This window comes from Strix uralensis, chromosome 11 (genome assembly GCF_047716275.1).
Source record: "Strix uralensis isolate ZFMK-TIS-50842 chromosome 11, bStrUra1, whole genome shotgun sequence".
Lineage (NCBI taxonomy): Eukaryota > Metazoa > Chordata > Aves > Strigiformes > Strigidae > Strix > Strix uralensis.
The window spans coordinates 4,763,618-4,779,901 of NC_133982.1; the positions used below are offsets into that span (position 1 = coordinate 4,763,618).

General features: G+C 53.3%; 1 protein-coding gene across 2 annotated transcripts in view; it reads left to right on the top strand.

Moving 5' to 3' along the window:
- LINGO1 (leucine rich repeat and Ig domain containing 1) overlaps positions 1–16,284 on the top strand; it is a 167,809-nt gene that overhangs the window by 36,682 nt on the left and 114,843 nt on the right. For both annotated transcript variants that reach the window (XM_074881112.1, XM_074881111.1), the window contains exon 3: positions 16,193–16,235. The gene's annotated coding sequence lies outside the window, so the exon portion shown is untranslated. The remainder of the gene's footprint in view (positions 1–16,192; positions 16,236–16,284) is intronic.

Consider the following 16,284-nt stretch of genomic DNA (forward strand, 5'->3'; position numbering starts at 1 on the left):
GGCTGAAACTTGAGGTTTGGCTCCATCAGGGCTTTTTTGGTACCTGCAGGGAAGATTTCTTTCAGCAGCAGGGGTCTTTTTGCACAAGAAGTTGTTCACCTCACCACTGCTGCTGGTGGGAGAACCCATAGGCTTCCCGCACCGCTCCCCCCGGCAGGAGCTCGATGTCCTTCACGTCCCCAGCAAAGAGGCTTTTTAATTACGCATGCTGCATCTGCATGCCTCGGAGCTTGTCACTAGAAACCTGCAGCCGGAGAGCGGTGTCCATCGTCATCTCAGGCCCTCTCTGATGGCCAGCAGTGGCTGGCGAAGCTGCTCCGGGGTTGGAGTCACTTTGGATTTCCATTGCATGCTGCTGCAGCCTCAAGGGACGATGAGAAAGTGTGTTGTCCCCCGAGCAACCTCCACTGGGGGTGATGATTCTCTGTATTGGATGTTTTCGATTACAAAGGGTGTCAGCTTAGGTTTTGTTTTCCCATCGTTTCTTTTCTTCCTTCTGTTCCGACTCTGCTGTTTGATTTCCAGACAGGTTTGATATTTCCTTTCCCAGCAAGCTGGCAAACCCTGGGGACTCTTGCGGGCGGCTTGCTCCGGCGCCACTCCGTTGATGGCAGGGCATGTCCCTCCCGGGACGGGCAGGCTGGGCTGGAGGACCACGGGCGAGCGGGCTGGAGGCTGCACTCGCCGCAGCACCCGTGGGGGTGGCACTGCCCGGGCGCCCTGCCGGGCTCCAGCCAGCTCTGCCTGCTTCTCACTGCCTTCTTCCAAAGTCATCTGAACGTGATTTTTTTAATCTCCCAAAAAAGCTTTTCTACCAGAAGAAACGTGTCCAACAATCAGGGATTTTTGCCCTTTTCTCTTCTTTTCTGCATTCTGCATCTCTCAGTGTTGAAGTCCCTGTTAATCAATTAAAAATGAATTCATTCCAATTCCTTTAATTTTTTAAAAATGACAGTATCCGGCCACGTACTCCTTCGCAGAGCTGCCTGCCACTCCCTCCTCCCCTCTTCGCAAGAGCAAATCTCAAACAAACAGAGCCCTGCTGCAAAATCAACAGCTGCGTGGGAGGCAGCGGCAGCATTTTGCATACGATTTCAATAAAATACATCATGTTTGTGAAACATGAGGGACAGCAAAGCCAACACGGGTGGGACCGAGAGAGGCTATCTCCTGCATTGAGACCACGCTGCCAAGATGTTCCTGCATGTCGGTGGCTCCTGTGCTGCTTTTTGGAGCCCCAAAATGCCACGAGCAGGTGCCAGCAGGACCGGGTGCTCCAGTGCAGCCCCCCCTGGGTGCCAGCACCCAGGGTAGGGACCCAGGGGGAGCAGCTCAGGCTGGGCATCGTGGGCAGAGGAGCAGGCAGGAAGAGAAGCCTTCCCTTGACCCTGTGGTGTTCCGCCTGCCACTTCTAATTGCTGAGCCCAGCACCTGCTGGCTTTAAAATAAAATAAAAGGAGAGAGGAGAAAGAAGGGTTTGGCTCAACGGCATGTCTAAATTAGCGTTATTGTGCTGGGAGCTGCATGTCAGGGTAAATGCATTTCCACAGCACTGTATATCTTTACTGAGTGGGATGTTGGGGGATAAATGAACGTTCTTCATATATTATCATGGCCTGACAGCAATGAAGCAGACAGAGACGATGCAAAGGTGATTAATGAGAAAGTTTGAGTTAACGAAGTGTAGTCGTCTCTCATTAGGGGGAAATGAGTTCCCTTTACTACCAGCCGCTGGGCTTGTGCAGTTGGGACTGCTCTCGTCTTTCTTTTTTTTAATTGCCAGATAACTGGTTTCTTATTTACCTTCGCTCGCCACGTTGGTGGCATGATATCACTCGTCCTGTCTGGAGCGGCTGCACTGGACTTAGAGCTTTCTTGCTACCCGCTGATAGCAGCGTTGAGTGTGTGCCGGGGGGTGCTGATGGGGGATGGAGATGCTCCTGGGGACGTCAAGGCAGGGACACAATCTGCAGAAGGGGATGCTCAGGGCTAGGGGAGTGAAGCCCCTCTCTGCTGGGTGAGCGAGAGGGAAGAAGTGGCTCTCCGGCAATCAGCCAGAGCTGGGAAAGCAGGTCTGCAACAGGAACCTGCAATATTAACAAGTCTTTTAATGAAAAATGCATCTGCTGTTCAGCTGCCTTGTGGCCAGAGAGGCAGGAGTGCTTTTTGGTACAGTGATGGTTGCTGAAGGACCTTTTATTTTACAATAGTTGAAACAAAACTGGAATCTATTTTGAATCCTTTACCTTTCCCCCTTGCTGCCTTACCTTGACACCCCGCTGTTGTGCTAACCCCGCAAAAGCACAGTTGGGGTTTAGGAGAGGCCAAGGACCAGATTGGGTGCCCCAGCTTACAGCAGGAGGACCACCCACCCCCGTACAGTCCCTTTGCCCAGCAACTCCAGCTGAGACTGTCCTGGTCAAGGCTGCTTTGCAAAGAAAGAGCGAGCTGTGGCTGGCTGCCATTTAGTAGCTTTAGCTTTTCAAGGAGGAAGGATTTTTTTTTTCCCTGCCAGATTTGGGGCAGGCTGAGCAAGATCTCCTCAGCTTGGATTTCAAATTGTCTTATGGCAATCGTGCCCGGAGGCAGAGGTGAAGGCTGGGTCACAGACAGTTTGCTCTTTGCTGGTGCTTTTCATGCTGAGATTTCTTAGCAATTCCCAGAGAAGAATTTTCCCATTGCAAAGCCCATCCTGCCAGCGAGGAGTGGAAGAGGCTGGGGAGGTGGGCTGAGATCTCGTCCGGGGTATTTGCTGCCAGACCCTACTTCTTGGTACGTTTCAGCATTCCCAGAGGTGGAGTACATGTGTTGAGGCAGTGTCTGGCCCTGCCAGGGCCGCGAGCAGCTGAGGCTGCAGCCCCTGGGAACTGCCTTGCCTTCCCTGCTGCCTGCTGCCTGCAGCCAGAGAGACACCGTTTATCTAGAGCAACGAGAGACCTTAGAAAAATAACAATAAAGAAAAGGTATGTGAGAAGCATCTGTGAAATAATAACAAGATCCGGGGGATGGAGCCGCTTTCATCTGGGAGCTCTTTGCTAACCGCAGGTTGCTCCTGTCCCTCGTTAGAGAGGGAGCCGGACGACTATGCACCTGCTCAGATCTCCCTTGCCTTTCAAGATCTCCCCGTGGCGTCCTGCAGGCTGGTGAGCCTGGCCCCTGCCAGCACATCCCTCCTGCTGCCAGCTGCTGAGCTGGGCTTTAATCCCTCTAATCAGCCCTGCATCCAACCCCAGTGGTGGTGGGAAAGCGGGGCTCACCCGGGGTTCCCGCGCCTCCCCGCCACGTTGCATCCCAAATGAGAGATGTGGCAGGGCTCTTCCTGTGCTGGAACCTACGGAGTATGGAAACCCCATGTCTTCCTCAGCTTGGCTTTGTAAGGCTGAACTGCCAGCTTTGCAGCCGGTCACCTCTCAGCCAGGGTAGATGCTCGTTTATGCTTGTGCCGGCTCTGGTCCAGACCCCTGGGGAACACCTGAGCAGTGCAAGTGCTGGCAGGTGCCGTGCTCCTTTCCAGCTGGCTGGAAAATGTCCATTAAAACTTGCTTTCCTGGGAAAAAGCCGGTTCAGCCAAGCTAAAACACTTGTGGGACTCTGTTGAAACCTAGGGAGTTTTTTGATGCTCCCGCACAGGTGCAGAGGAGCGTGGGCTCTCAGGGCCGGGCTGGGCGAGAGCTGCCCCTGTGAACAGCCCCAGAGCAGGGTAGAACATGAAGGAACCCCACTAGCAGGTGCTGGGGAGCAGAGAGGAGGATGTGGGGCTCAGGACTCATGGAGAGCCTGGTGCTGGCCATGTCTTGGGCAGAGCTGGTGTTTCCAGTTGAAGCCCGCATCACTCTGCCCTGCTCTGCTGCCTGCCGATGAGAGGAGTTTGCTGGCTGTTAATGTGTGACTATTTGCACATGGCTTGGGAAGGGCTTTTGGCATAGTGCTTGGACTTTTCCTATAATAAAATAATTTTGTTACTCTGGAAAGAGACTCTTCTGCAAGAGAGGGTTAAGGTGTATTTCAGAGTGTTTACCTCTTGGTCTGTGGCATGAAGGGAGGTGCAGGGGAAAGGTGCTGCCTCTTATTTTGAGACTTCGTAGTTGAAATGTCTCATGTGAGCTCAGGAGAGAAGGGATTTCTGCTGACCTCGAGAGCTACAGACCTCTGCAGGTTGCTGGAGCTAAAAAGTGGGGTTGTGGAGGAGGAACTGTGTCAGACCCAGGTTACATCGGCAAGGTGGGCTGGGGGTCTTTCAGGCCTGTTGTCAGCTCAGAGGTGAAGGGAGTGATGCGTCAGTGAGCATCCAAGAGCATGCTCGGACACTGGTGTAACAGCCAGCAATGTGCTTTCAGCTGTGGATTTTTTACACTTTTACACTACTGTGCACGGGAGCAGGATCTGGCCCAGGGCGTCCAGCAGCTGTGGAGACACAGGAAGCCAGAAGCAGAGTGTTTAAAGGCTAATGAAGATGCACTAGAAAATGATTAGCTTTGCAAGCAGCATTCCTGTGTGCTGGAAACGGGGTTATTATGAAGTTCTCACTAAGCCCTTGGAGATCTCTTGAGCAAGAGTGATCTGCATGCCACGCAGTGCTATTATTGGAAAGGGTGGCTTCACTGCCTATCATCTGGCTTTGCTGAGTTAGCTCCGTGGACTGTCGCCAAACATAGAGCATCTTTTTCTTGGCCGTTGCCAACCCACCTACTTGGAGTGGGTGATGACTTTTTTGTTCCTCAGCTCAGCTGGAAAAAGTGAGTGTCCCTGTGGGAGGGTGGGAAGAGGGAGCGTTGCAGGGTGGCGTCTCCCAAGGAAAGAATCGGATTTCTGGGCTCGGGCATTCAGCTGGAGAAATGTTCAATATCCCACCATGATCTCAAGATGGTCCTTGCAGATGGCCTTTGCTGTGTGTTGGGCTGGGGCATCGCTGCCTGTTGGGCTTGGTCAACTCATCCCAGCCGAGCTCCCGAGGGAGGTGCATGCAGTGGCAGAGTGCCCCCACCTTCACTCTTGGGGGGTGTGGGGATGCTCTTGCTTGGCCTGAACGTGGCCCAGAGCAGCTGGACTCTCCGGTGTGCCGCCACTGCTGCGAGGCTCAGCCCAGCCCAGCTTTCCCGGTGCTTTCAGGCACTGGTGTGGCATAGGATGAGATGCAGTTCCCTTCTTGGCTCCCGCTGCTTTCAAGGCAAGGAGCGCTTGCCGTGCTCCTGATTGGGGTGGGAAGCATCCTTTGGACTTGGCACTGGATCCGTGCATCCCCGGGGAGACATGCTCCTCGGGGGATCGCTCCCTGGGGCTCCGACAGCAGCCGCGCTGGCAATGCCTGCCGCTGCCAGCCCTCCCACTGCTGCTTCAGCTGCGGATTCCCCTCTGTGCTGCTGCTAACATAAATCCCCAAGTCCCTTCTAGGTCAGACATGAAGTGGTTGCTTTGCAATGAATTAGGTTGTTGAGTTTTTTCAAAGAAAAAAGCTGGAAAACATCCCTTTGACCCCAGAACCGCTGACCAAAGGACAGGAGCAGGAAGGAGGTGGAAAGTGCCGTGCAGGGAGAAAGGAGATATCAAAAAGGAGATGAGGGATGCCCAGGTGGTTGCCAACACAAACAGGAGAGACCTCAGGAAAGTGTGAAGAGTTGGGGCACAGGCACACAGCCTTGTGGCCAAAGGCCTTAAATCTGTCTGTCAAGTGTGAGTGCTGGGGAGAGGGGGTGCCTCTGCACCCCCTTGTCCAGGATGTGGGAGGGGATGATTGTGCCGGCTGCCTCCCCTGGCCGTGAACATCCCCCCTCCTGTGCTGGCAGCCCCACTGCTACCAAGGCAGAGAGAGACTCTGCAGATGAGCCGTACCGCATCAGGGCATTGGGGCTGCAATGCTGCTGGGGCTGCCAGCCCCCCCGGCTGCGTTTCCCTGGCAGGAAAGCTGGGGAGGAACTGGGAGTCTGATTCCCCAGGGACCTCTGGGAGGGCAGCATCACTCCAGGTCAAGGATTAAATCCATTACAGAGAAGCACTTGGGGGAAAGCCCTGGACATGATGCACGTGGAGGCTGATGCATTAAAACCGCTTCCTGCGGAGATCTCCTCCTGCTCACAAGGCAGGGAGAGGGGTCAGGCACGAAACCACCATCCGGAGCTGCCTCCAGCACTAATGGCTTGCACTCGCTGGCAAGCCAGGAGCAGCCTGGTTACCAGCCTGGCGCCAGCTGGTGAAAGCAGCCCTTCAAACCCCAGCCCCTCTAAGCCAGAGCTGAGCTCTGGAGGCAGCTCAGACCCTTCCCTTTGTCATGTCAGTTGGGTCCCGTGGGCCCCGGCAGCTGCCGGGCAGAGCTGCAGCCCACGGCCGTGCCTTTGCCCCGTCGGAAGGTTATCAAACCTGACGTGGTTTTTTTCAACCGTTTCAGTTCTAGCCATAAATGTCACGCAAGGAGAAAACCCATTTAGTCAGAGGGTTCCCAACCAGCTCTAATCATACGTGATATCTGGGTTCCCTGGCAGGTCGCATTGCCTTGCTGTGGCCCAGCGCCTGGCTGGAGATGCCTGCCTGCACATGAAGGTACAGGCAGGTGTAGGCAGGTATGCCCATGCCACTTTCTTCCTAGGTGTTGTCTAACAAATGACCAGATGCAAAGAGCATTCCAAAACTTGCCAAATTAGTAGACATTTCCTAGAATGAGTGCTGGAGTCGAAGCAATCAGCCATTCCTGATTTGCTTTGAAAAACATCTATTTTCACTCTCCTTGTATTTTTCCCTTTTCTCCCCTTCCATCTTGCATCCCCACACATTTCCCCTTCCTCCTCCGTTTCATGAGCTATTTTCAAATGCCAGGAAGGGCGAGATCTGAGGGGAGGAGGAGTAACCAAAAGAAAAAAAAAGGGTGGTAAAATTATTTCACACATTTGCGGGGGAAAAAAAAAAGGTGTGGGTGTGGGGAAAGAGAACAGCTCCAATTCCCATATAACAAAAAAGCAACTTCATTCATTTCCTGACATAATTTTATCAGGTAGAAAGGTTTGGTTACATTTACGCAGCTGTACAGCTCCCAGTGATGGTCCTGGGGGTGCTGCTGGTCCCCGAGGGGGGAGTTGTCCCTCCTGCTCTGCTGCCCTGACCCAGTGTGGGTTTGGTGTCAGGGCTTTGGCACTGCGGGAGAGGGGGCAGGAGGATGCTGAGTGGGGAGAAAAGGAAGGTTGAGCTGCTGAAAAACATGGCTTTGGATTAAGCCAAACTTTTATCCACTTTGGCCCCAGGAAGGTTAGAGAAGATGTTGCAAATATCACCAGCTTCACGGGAAGTGTTTCTTCACACAAGGACAGTATGTTGGATGATTTCCCATGTTTAATAAATAGGATTAAACCCAGCAACAACAGTGCTCACTAAGAACTCGGAGTTCAGGTTGTGATAAACTCTTTAGATGGCAAAATCTTCTTATGCTCAATTGTTTTTCTGTTTAGCTGGGAAGACTGGAAATAACTGTTTTGGCTTGATCTGAACCAGTCTTTAAATGTGATTTCTTTGGTTCACTGGCCACACTGACAAATCTCATAGTCACTGGAAAAGGGAAGAAAAACCCCCAAATCCCAAAGGCAGCTTTCCTGAGCTGCTCGCTGCTATGATGCTAAAGATAACGCTGGAGGACTGATGCTCTGGCTGTCCCACATTGAAGACCTGTTCCCCTCACACCATTGCCTTTGGTGAGCTTTGGAGAAGACCCTGACGGGAGGAGACTGGGGACCTGGCAGCAGGCATTAACCTGCCCATCTCCCCATGGGTGAGCCCGGGCGCTTGCAGCAGGCTGGTTTTTCACACCTTGGGGAGGGTGACATTTTCTTGGTGGCATTTCCACGTTCGAAAGCTGGCATTTCACCCCAAGAGGAAGCTGGTATTTATAAGGCAGGGCACTGGCATTTCATTCATTGTTACCATCCAGTGATTCAGACAAGGTCTCTTAGCCAGAAAGGTCAGCTAGGTCTCTGCTGTTCTTTGCTGCTTTTCTTTCTGTTTTTTTCCCCCTAAGGGAAAGAGGGAAAAACAAAGCCAAGCCACGCACCAGAACTGCTGATTGCTATTTTTCTTGCCTTGAAAATGAAGGTCTGCTATGCTACATAAAAACTAAAATTTTCCAAAGTCTGTCTTGCAAGGGTGTCTTTTGTAAGGTCCTTATTCTATTTTGCTTTGAGTTCCAAAGATGCAGCCCAGAGCCTCATGCCAGCTCGGTGTGGGTGGCACCATTGTTTGCCCCAGTGCCGTGCTGGTGCTCACCATTGCTCTAGTAATCCTGCATCATCCTCTTTCTTGGCCTCAAGAGCTGAGCTGAAGCCCACATGTTTCAAGAAGCCAATATGTTTCAAGAAGCCCAAAACTGCATATTTTCTGGCCAAACACCATGTTTTGTCCCCACAGTTGCCCTGGGAGAGGTGATTTTGCATTGACTCTTCCAGGGTGGGCGAGGGATGAGGAGCAGGAAAGGAAAAGCAAGTGCAGGTCCCCGCCGTGACTATGGGGCTCTTGTTGGACTGGGGCAATATAGACACTGCCAGGGCCTGGGGAACATAAATAAAATCAATAAGAAGCTGTTAAATTGTGCCTGAACCTCGCAAGGAACAGCGTGGGGAGTGCTGGCTGCAGAGATGTATCTGCTGCCACTCCGCGGGCTGTGGCACATTCATTAAGTATCTTTAAGATGGATACACCCCCCAGTTCACCTCCTGCGAAAGCCTGGGAATTTATTTCCTCCCGAACCGTGCCATCAATCACTGGTGACAGCACCGCCTCGGCACCGCGCGGCTCAGCCACTGAACAGCCAGAGAGGCGCGGGGCTGGCTGCCCTGCCTCCTTGGGAGGGGGCTGCCTTGGACCCCCACGCCCCGACCAGGAAGAGGGGGACCCCATTCCCCTGCCCTCGGCACTGCCTTGCACCACAAATGCCTTCGTGCACCTTTTTGTGCTGCTCAGGACCCCGCTGCCTTGTGCCTGCCTGCAGCCACGCTCCACATCCCTTCACCATCCAGCACTGCGTGCAGCCATCTCTAACCCCCGCGGGCTGGCGGCGTGGAGAGGAGTTGATGGTTCCTCCTCTTGTCTCCCCTCTGCACAGCGCCCTGCAGTCCTGGGCCCCTTCTTGACACCCTAACCCTGTTCTTGGCCCCATGTTCGGTGCTTGCTAGGCGGCTGCTGGGAGGTCCCGGGGCCTCACACTGTGCACGTAAATGCAAGAGCCCAAAGTCTTTGCAGAAAAACTTTGCCGTGCCTGACTTGATGCTTGTAGCTTTTATTGGAGTAGCCAGACAGAAGCAGGATGAATCCAACGACCTGGGGCAGTATGGGAGATGCTGATCGACATGTGAGCTGCTTTGCTTTCCCTCCCTCCTCCGCCTGCTGTGTCAATGATGCTTTGGACTGGAAAGATGTGACAGGCCCACTTAGCAGGAGAAAAGACCAGCTAGAGGGGCTGAGTGACCCTCCTGCGCCGCACCCAGCACCCTCTGCCCAGCCCTTCTTGGTTCCTGGGGCCACCCCTTTCCTTCCCCGTGCTGACATTTCACCCTCCGGTGCCTTCAGCTGTCAGCCAGGGTGCACGTTACTTCAATTTATGCAGAGACCTGGGTTTTACTTCTTCCTATAATTTCTTCTGATGCTTTTAATTTTTTTCCCCATATCAGCTGGGAACCTACAGATTATCCCGTAAGAGCAGAATAAAGACTTGTCAACCTTTCTTACATGCTCCTTGAGATGAAAATAACTTCCTGAACCCCTTATAATGCTTTATTTTCTGCCGCTTCTGCTACTCTGAGTATAATTTGACTGACTAAAGGATCTTGAAGCTAAGGAAAAAAAAAAGATAAAGTAGACTAATAATAATAATGATAAAAACTGCTCCTGAGAGGCTGATAAGGGCCTGGAGACTCAGACGCCAGCACCGCCTGCCAGGGCAGGTGTGAGCCCAGCTTTTGTTCCCCAGCTTGGTAAGCCAGTGCTGGGAGTGGGGACAGCCGTCTTTGCAAAAATGGGACGTTTTTCAAGAGAAGAAAGGTATTGTGTCCCCTGTGATATGGAAATGAGCAGGGAGGTAAGGGCAGGGAGAGAGGATTTCTGATGGTAATGAGGCTTTACATTGGCTTTCTTGCCTTGCCTCCATCCCTCCCTTTCAAATGTAGGACAGGGTTTCAAGGTCTGTTGTATTCTTTTCCTTAGATTGTTTGTCATGTTTTTTTTAACCCTGCCTGTTGTGGTTTTTAAAGATAAAACGTGTGAGCTGTAATGAAGGGGCATTTGGGGAGGACTGGAAGATCACAGAATCACAGAATGGTTTGAGTTGGAAAGGACCTTGAAGATCATCCAGTTCCATCCCCCTGCCACGGGCAGGGACACCTTCCACTAGCCCAGGTTGCCCAAAGCCCCGTCCAACCTGGCCTTGAACACTGCCAGGGAGGGGGCAGCCACTGCTTCTCTGGGCAACCTGTGCCAGTGTCTCACCACCCTCACAGTGACGGACTTCTTCCTTCTATCTAATCTAAATCTACCCTCTTTCAGTTTAAAACCATTACCCCTCATCTTATCCCTACACTCCCTGATCAAGAGTCCCTCTCCAGCTTTCCTGTAGCCCCTTTAAGTACTGGAAGGCCGCTAGAAGGTCTCCCCGGAGCCTTCTCTTCCCCAGGCTGAACAACCCCGACTCTCTCAGACTGTCCTCACAGGGGAGGTGCTCCAGGCCCCTGATCATCTTTGTGGCCTCCTCTGGACCCACTCAAGCAGGTCCATGTCCTTCTGATGTTGGTGCCCCCAGAGCTGGACCCAGCACTGCAGGGGGGGGTCTCATGAGAGCAGAGTAGAGGGGGAGAATCCCCTCCCTGTACCTGCTGGCCACACTTCTCTGGATGCAGCCCAGGGTACCGTTGGCTTTCAGGGCTGTGAGCGCACGTTGCTGGCTCACAGTCAGTTTTCCATCCACTGATACTCTCAAGTCCTTCTCCTTGGGGCTGCTCTCAATCCACTCATGGCCCAGCCTGGATTTGTGCTTGGGATTGCCCCAACCCATGGGCAGGACCTTGCCCTTGGCCTTGCTGAACTCCATGAGGTTTGCACGTCCCACCTCTCCAGCCTGTCCAGGTCCCTCTGGATGGATCCCTTCCCTCCAGCGTGTGACCGCACCACACACCTCGGTGTCGTTGTTGAACTTGCTGAGGGTGCACTCGATTCCACTGTCCACGTCACCACAAAGACGTTAAACAGCGCCGGTCCCAACCCCGACCCCTGAGGATGCCACTTGTCACTGCTCTCCACTTGGACATCAAGCTGTTGACCACCACTCTTTGAGTGTGACCATCCAGTCAATTCCTCATCCACCGAGTGCTCCATCCATCAAATCCATGGCTCTCCAGTTCAGAGACAAGGATGTCGCATGGGACAGTGTCAAACACTTTGCACAAGTCCAGGTAGATGTCATCAGTCACTCTTCCCTTGTCCACCAGTGCTGTAACCCTGTGCTGCAGCAAACCCAAGCTGCAGACAATGCTACTATGAAGTCTCATAGCGGGTTAGATACACTTGGGAACACTTTTCCTCTCCTATCCCACCAGCCTCAGCACTGCCAGAGATGGATGTGACCTGCTGAGCTGGAGCAAAGGCTGGTGGTAAAGGTTGGTGCCATAGCTGAGATCAGTGTGGACGTGCCATCCCCAAGCACCCTGTTCCAGCTCTGCCATCCCCCTCCGTGGTTCTGATGGAAACCAGCCCCTCCACTGCTGGTGTCCCCAGGCTCCTATGGGGACACTTGTAACTTCTGGAAGTTGCTTGTGAGCAACCTTGTAGCACCTCTTTTGGAGGAACTTAGCAGCTCCAATAGTACTTGTGACTGTCCAACAATTGTGCCTTATTTTTAGTCTGAACTAGCCTAGATTCAGCCTCCAGCCACTAACTCTGGTCCAACATTTATCTTCTGCCTTGAGGAATGCTCTGCTATTCCAAAACCCTTCCTCATATAGGAAGCTGCACTTCTTAATGGAAAGGGCTGGACACAGATTTCCTGTGCAAAGAGTTTCTGGTGGAAAACAGGTTTGGATTGAGCTCAATTTGTCATGTAAAATATGTACTCTCTGCTGAAGAAGTGAACTTTCTCCTCTGAAAAGCCAGTGCTGCAAGCCCATGGACTTAGCTCCTGGGAAACAAGGTGGGGAGCGGACAGCTCGGGTCTTGCTAGAGGAACTGGGGGGTATCGAAGGAGCAGGAGTGGTTTCTCAGGCAGTCGCAGAGTTGCTGTTGCCTCTGTGTTGCAGACAGCTGCTGAATTCTGGTGCAGCTGGCAGTGCAGCGAGCCGCCTCAACCAGGAGGGAGCCCGGGATGAGTGGCGAGGGCTCGCCCTGTGCCCCACTGTCAGTGCTTTTCGTCTGTTGTTAATCTGAGGAACATCACTGAACCTCCCGGGGCAGCTCGTCTGCCCGCGCTGGGCAGCACCCATGGGCATAGGAGCTGCCTGCCCCTCCTGACCTGCCTGCCCTGCCTGCACTGCAGTGAAGGACCACTGAAATCTGGCTGATTTCAGAAAGTGCTGATTCAAAACTCAGCCGGTGCTCTGCCGGGCTGCCGCGGGTCAGGAGGGCTCGCAGGTCAAACTCGCTATTCAGACAGGAGCTGTAAGCAAAGATGCCTCATGGTGAGCTTCACTGGTGTTTATTCCGGAGCTCCCTTTTTAGCCAAAGCCCTTGAGCTATGCTGGTGATTGCTCCCTGCCTGCCCAGCAGATATTGCTGCTCAGCTGTTTGATTTTATCCCTCCTAATTTTACAAGAAGTGACAGTAAATCTATCCCGTATGCACAGGACCGTGTGGGGTGTTTAAACAATCATTCGCATCCAGATGTGTTGTTAGCTTTGGGGTATCTCCTGACAACGTGGGTTGGTGCTGGATATATTACGCCGTAAAAATAAACGTTCGGAGTCTGACATTCAATTCGCAAGAGCAAGTGAGCATTCAGCGATGAGCTCTGCTGCGTGGGGCAGCCCCATCGCCCATGGGTGCAGGGAGGGTGTCTGAGGGGCGCCAGGGATGTCTCTTATCAGACCTCCCTGCAGACACCACCGTTTAGGGGCTCCCAAGCACAGCCAAGGGTACCTATACAGCTTGTCTCCACATCCAAAAAGCCCATTAGCCTGGGAGGAGGACGAGGGGAAGTGAGGGGATGTGGCAGAGGAAGATAAGTCTGGGGAGCAGAGGATTTGCAGGGAGTTAATGGGCGGTGAATTGGCATTATGCCCCGGCAGGTTCTCATTTCCCTGGCTTTGTGCTGGCTCATCCGTGCCCCAGCACGGGGAGGGAATATCTCCCCGAGCATCCATCCCCACCTGCCCCAGCGGACCGCGCAGTGAGGGGCAAGGCAGGCAGGCACCGCCAGACTGCGTGGGGAGGAGAACACAGCGGAGCTGGGGGCTGCCCAGGACATCATGGCCACAAGCCCCTGGAGCACAGGGTTTGCAGCTCTGGCACATGGCCCTGGGACCTCTGGCACACGGCGGGTGGCAAAAGGGACAAAGCAGAGGAAAATGAGGTTACTTAGCTGCTGTCCCACTGGTGATGCTGAGGGAGATGCTCCATTTTAAATCAAACCCGGATCAAAGCGGAGATGGCTCCTCTGCTGCTTGGGGATATATAAGGCTGTGCCTGAGCTCATAATGTAAGGGCAGTTCTTACTACTTAAAGCCATCTCCTTGCTCTGCTTCACTCATCTATGCTCACAGAACAATCCTGTATCTTCTCTGCTTCATATTACATCAGCTTGGAGGAGCTGGAGGGAGCTCGCTGTGGTTTCCCCTCTGGGCAGGAGTGGTGGCCAGGCTCAGGCTGTGCCTGCTCTGAACTGGGGAAGGATGCTGACTCCATAGGAGGGTTGGTTTTGAGGCTTTCTTGAGCATGAGTGACGCAAAGTCGTGGTTTGCTACCCTGCTTCTAGCCACTAGGGCAGGATGTCCCCCCCACCAGCTCAGCCTGCACCCCCAGGGCAAGTGCCTGCCTGGGAGCCAGGGTGCAGCAGGCCTGGGGGCTGGTGGCATGGTCTGGCCCCATGGGCACGCTGGTATTGTGGCTTTCCTCTCCAAACAGCAGGCAGAGGCCTTGGCCAAAGCAGAAATTTTCCAGTGCTGTTATTAACTCTTCAGCTCCGAGATAAGCAGCCCTTCTTCTGGTGCCTGGAGAGCACTCTCAGCAGCAGCTCTGTGACAGCTTAAGTCCTTCACCATGGCCACTGTGTCCCCAGTACACTGCACTGGGGAGGGCTTGATGCTCCAGTGCTCCAGGAACATGACAGTGGTGCTTGGCATAGGGTCAGGAGCATCCCGGACAGCAGGACGCTGGGTTTGGGAGCTGCTGGCAAGGGGTGAGCACTGGGGATGTGGCTGCAGGTGCTTTGGCCCCAACAGCTCCGGTCGCCCTCCTCCATGTCCCCCCCATGCATACCTGAGAGCTGCCTGGGAGAGCTCCCCAGCAGCAAGGGGACATGGTGGGACGATCACATGCAGGCTAGATCCTGCTCGGTCTGGGGGCTTCTGCAAAGACCTGTTCCCTGCTCGTATTCCCTTGCACAGGCCTGGATGGATGAAATGGACTTTGCAGCCCCAAATCCCTTAATCTCCAATATACTTAACAGTATTAACCAGACTACAGGAGTCATATACACAGTAATTGCACTCAGCGGAGGACACGCGCAGAATTTCATGCTGGAAGGAAACGTATTATTCATTTTCTTCTGTCTCCCACCCATCTACACAGAAGTACATGGAAGTCATGATAAGGATACGTTAAACATGCAAAGAAATGTCATAACTGAAATACGACGTGCTCTCCTGGCAATTAACCTGGGCAGCCTTGCAGGAGCTGCTCAGGGTGAAATCTGCTGCATTTCAGTCTAACACTGAGACAGATTTTTGATTTTAATTTATGTTTTCTGAAGAAGCAGAGCAATGCTGGGCACCGCTGCCCAAGCAGGGACCAAGCTGTGGGATATCCCTTGGCTATGTGGACTTCTGGGCCTAACCTGTCCCCACCTCTAGGAAGCCACCATGGTCCCCTGTGTGCAGAAGGGGCCGTGGACGTTGGCACTGCCTGGGAACCTGCCACGGCCCCCAGCAAACACAACCTGTTGCTGGTTGCGGCTGATTTAAAGCATCCTCCCTGAGGACCTGGTGACATGAGAAGCCAGTCCCTCATCTTTATGACTGGGTATTTGCACGCCCCATGCCTGGCGCTGCTCCTGTTTGCAGAGCTGATAACTGATGGCGGAGAAGACTTTATTGTCTGAGGAATACTTACACAAACGAGCACAATGGCTTAATAGGGAACACCTGGAGAAATCTCCAAAGAAAGCGCTGTAAATTCCCCTTCTCTTGGATTTATGGGAAGATTTTTCACAGATATTTATGCTTTCCCAGGTGCGTTGTTGTGACTCCTTAGCATAGATTTGCATGGCGTGCTCCAGGAGCTGATGAGGCACTGGGAGAGGGGAGTGGTGGTAGGGCAGCTCTGTGCTCATACTGGGACAGGAGTGGTGAATGGCTCCTTAATCCCTTGGCAAATTCCTACTGTGTGCAGCCGCTTGCAGCCCTGTTGGTGCCAGCCAAGCACCCGGAGAGGCTGGCAAGCAGGGATAGGTGAATTTAGGTGGCCCTGATGAATTTAGATAGTCCTGATACAATGCAGGAGGAGGTAACCTCCCTCCCGCTCGCAGTGCCACAGCTCTGTCTGAGTGCGGTGGCTGGGAGGGACACAGGCAGGAAAGGTTCATTTTCTTGCTTTTAGGGTTTGGCAACATTAGGCTGCTTTGTGGGAGCCCGCTGGGTGCTGGGACACTCTGGCCAGCTCCAGAGGCAGCATGTGTGCACATGGATGCTGTGGCTGAAAGAGCAGCCAGGAGGGTCTGTATCTGAGCGACTCTGGGGATGTCCAAGACATTAACTGTTGTTAATTAAGTGGCATGTGTAGGCATCTTGTCTAGGACTCTGTCAAACTCTACTGCATGGCAAGGCTTTGGCTTGGGGTGGCTGGGGTTTGTGGAGCATTTTAGTGTCCTGTGGGACTGGGCTCAGCGCTGCCTCACAACAGCATGCCCTGTGCCACCCACATGGGGCTGGTGCAACACCAACACTCCCCTGTCACCCTCTTAAAATGCCCACTGCTGTCAACAGCCAACCCACTGAACCACATCCCTCTCTCTCCTCCTTTCCAGGTTCCTTGCCTCGCCAGCAGGTCCTTGCAAGATTTCAGCTCTGGTAAGTGCAATAGCATTTTCTCCTTGCTGAGAGCGTGCTGGTGCTAAAG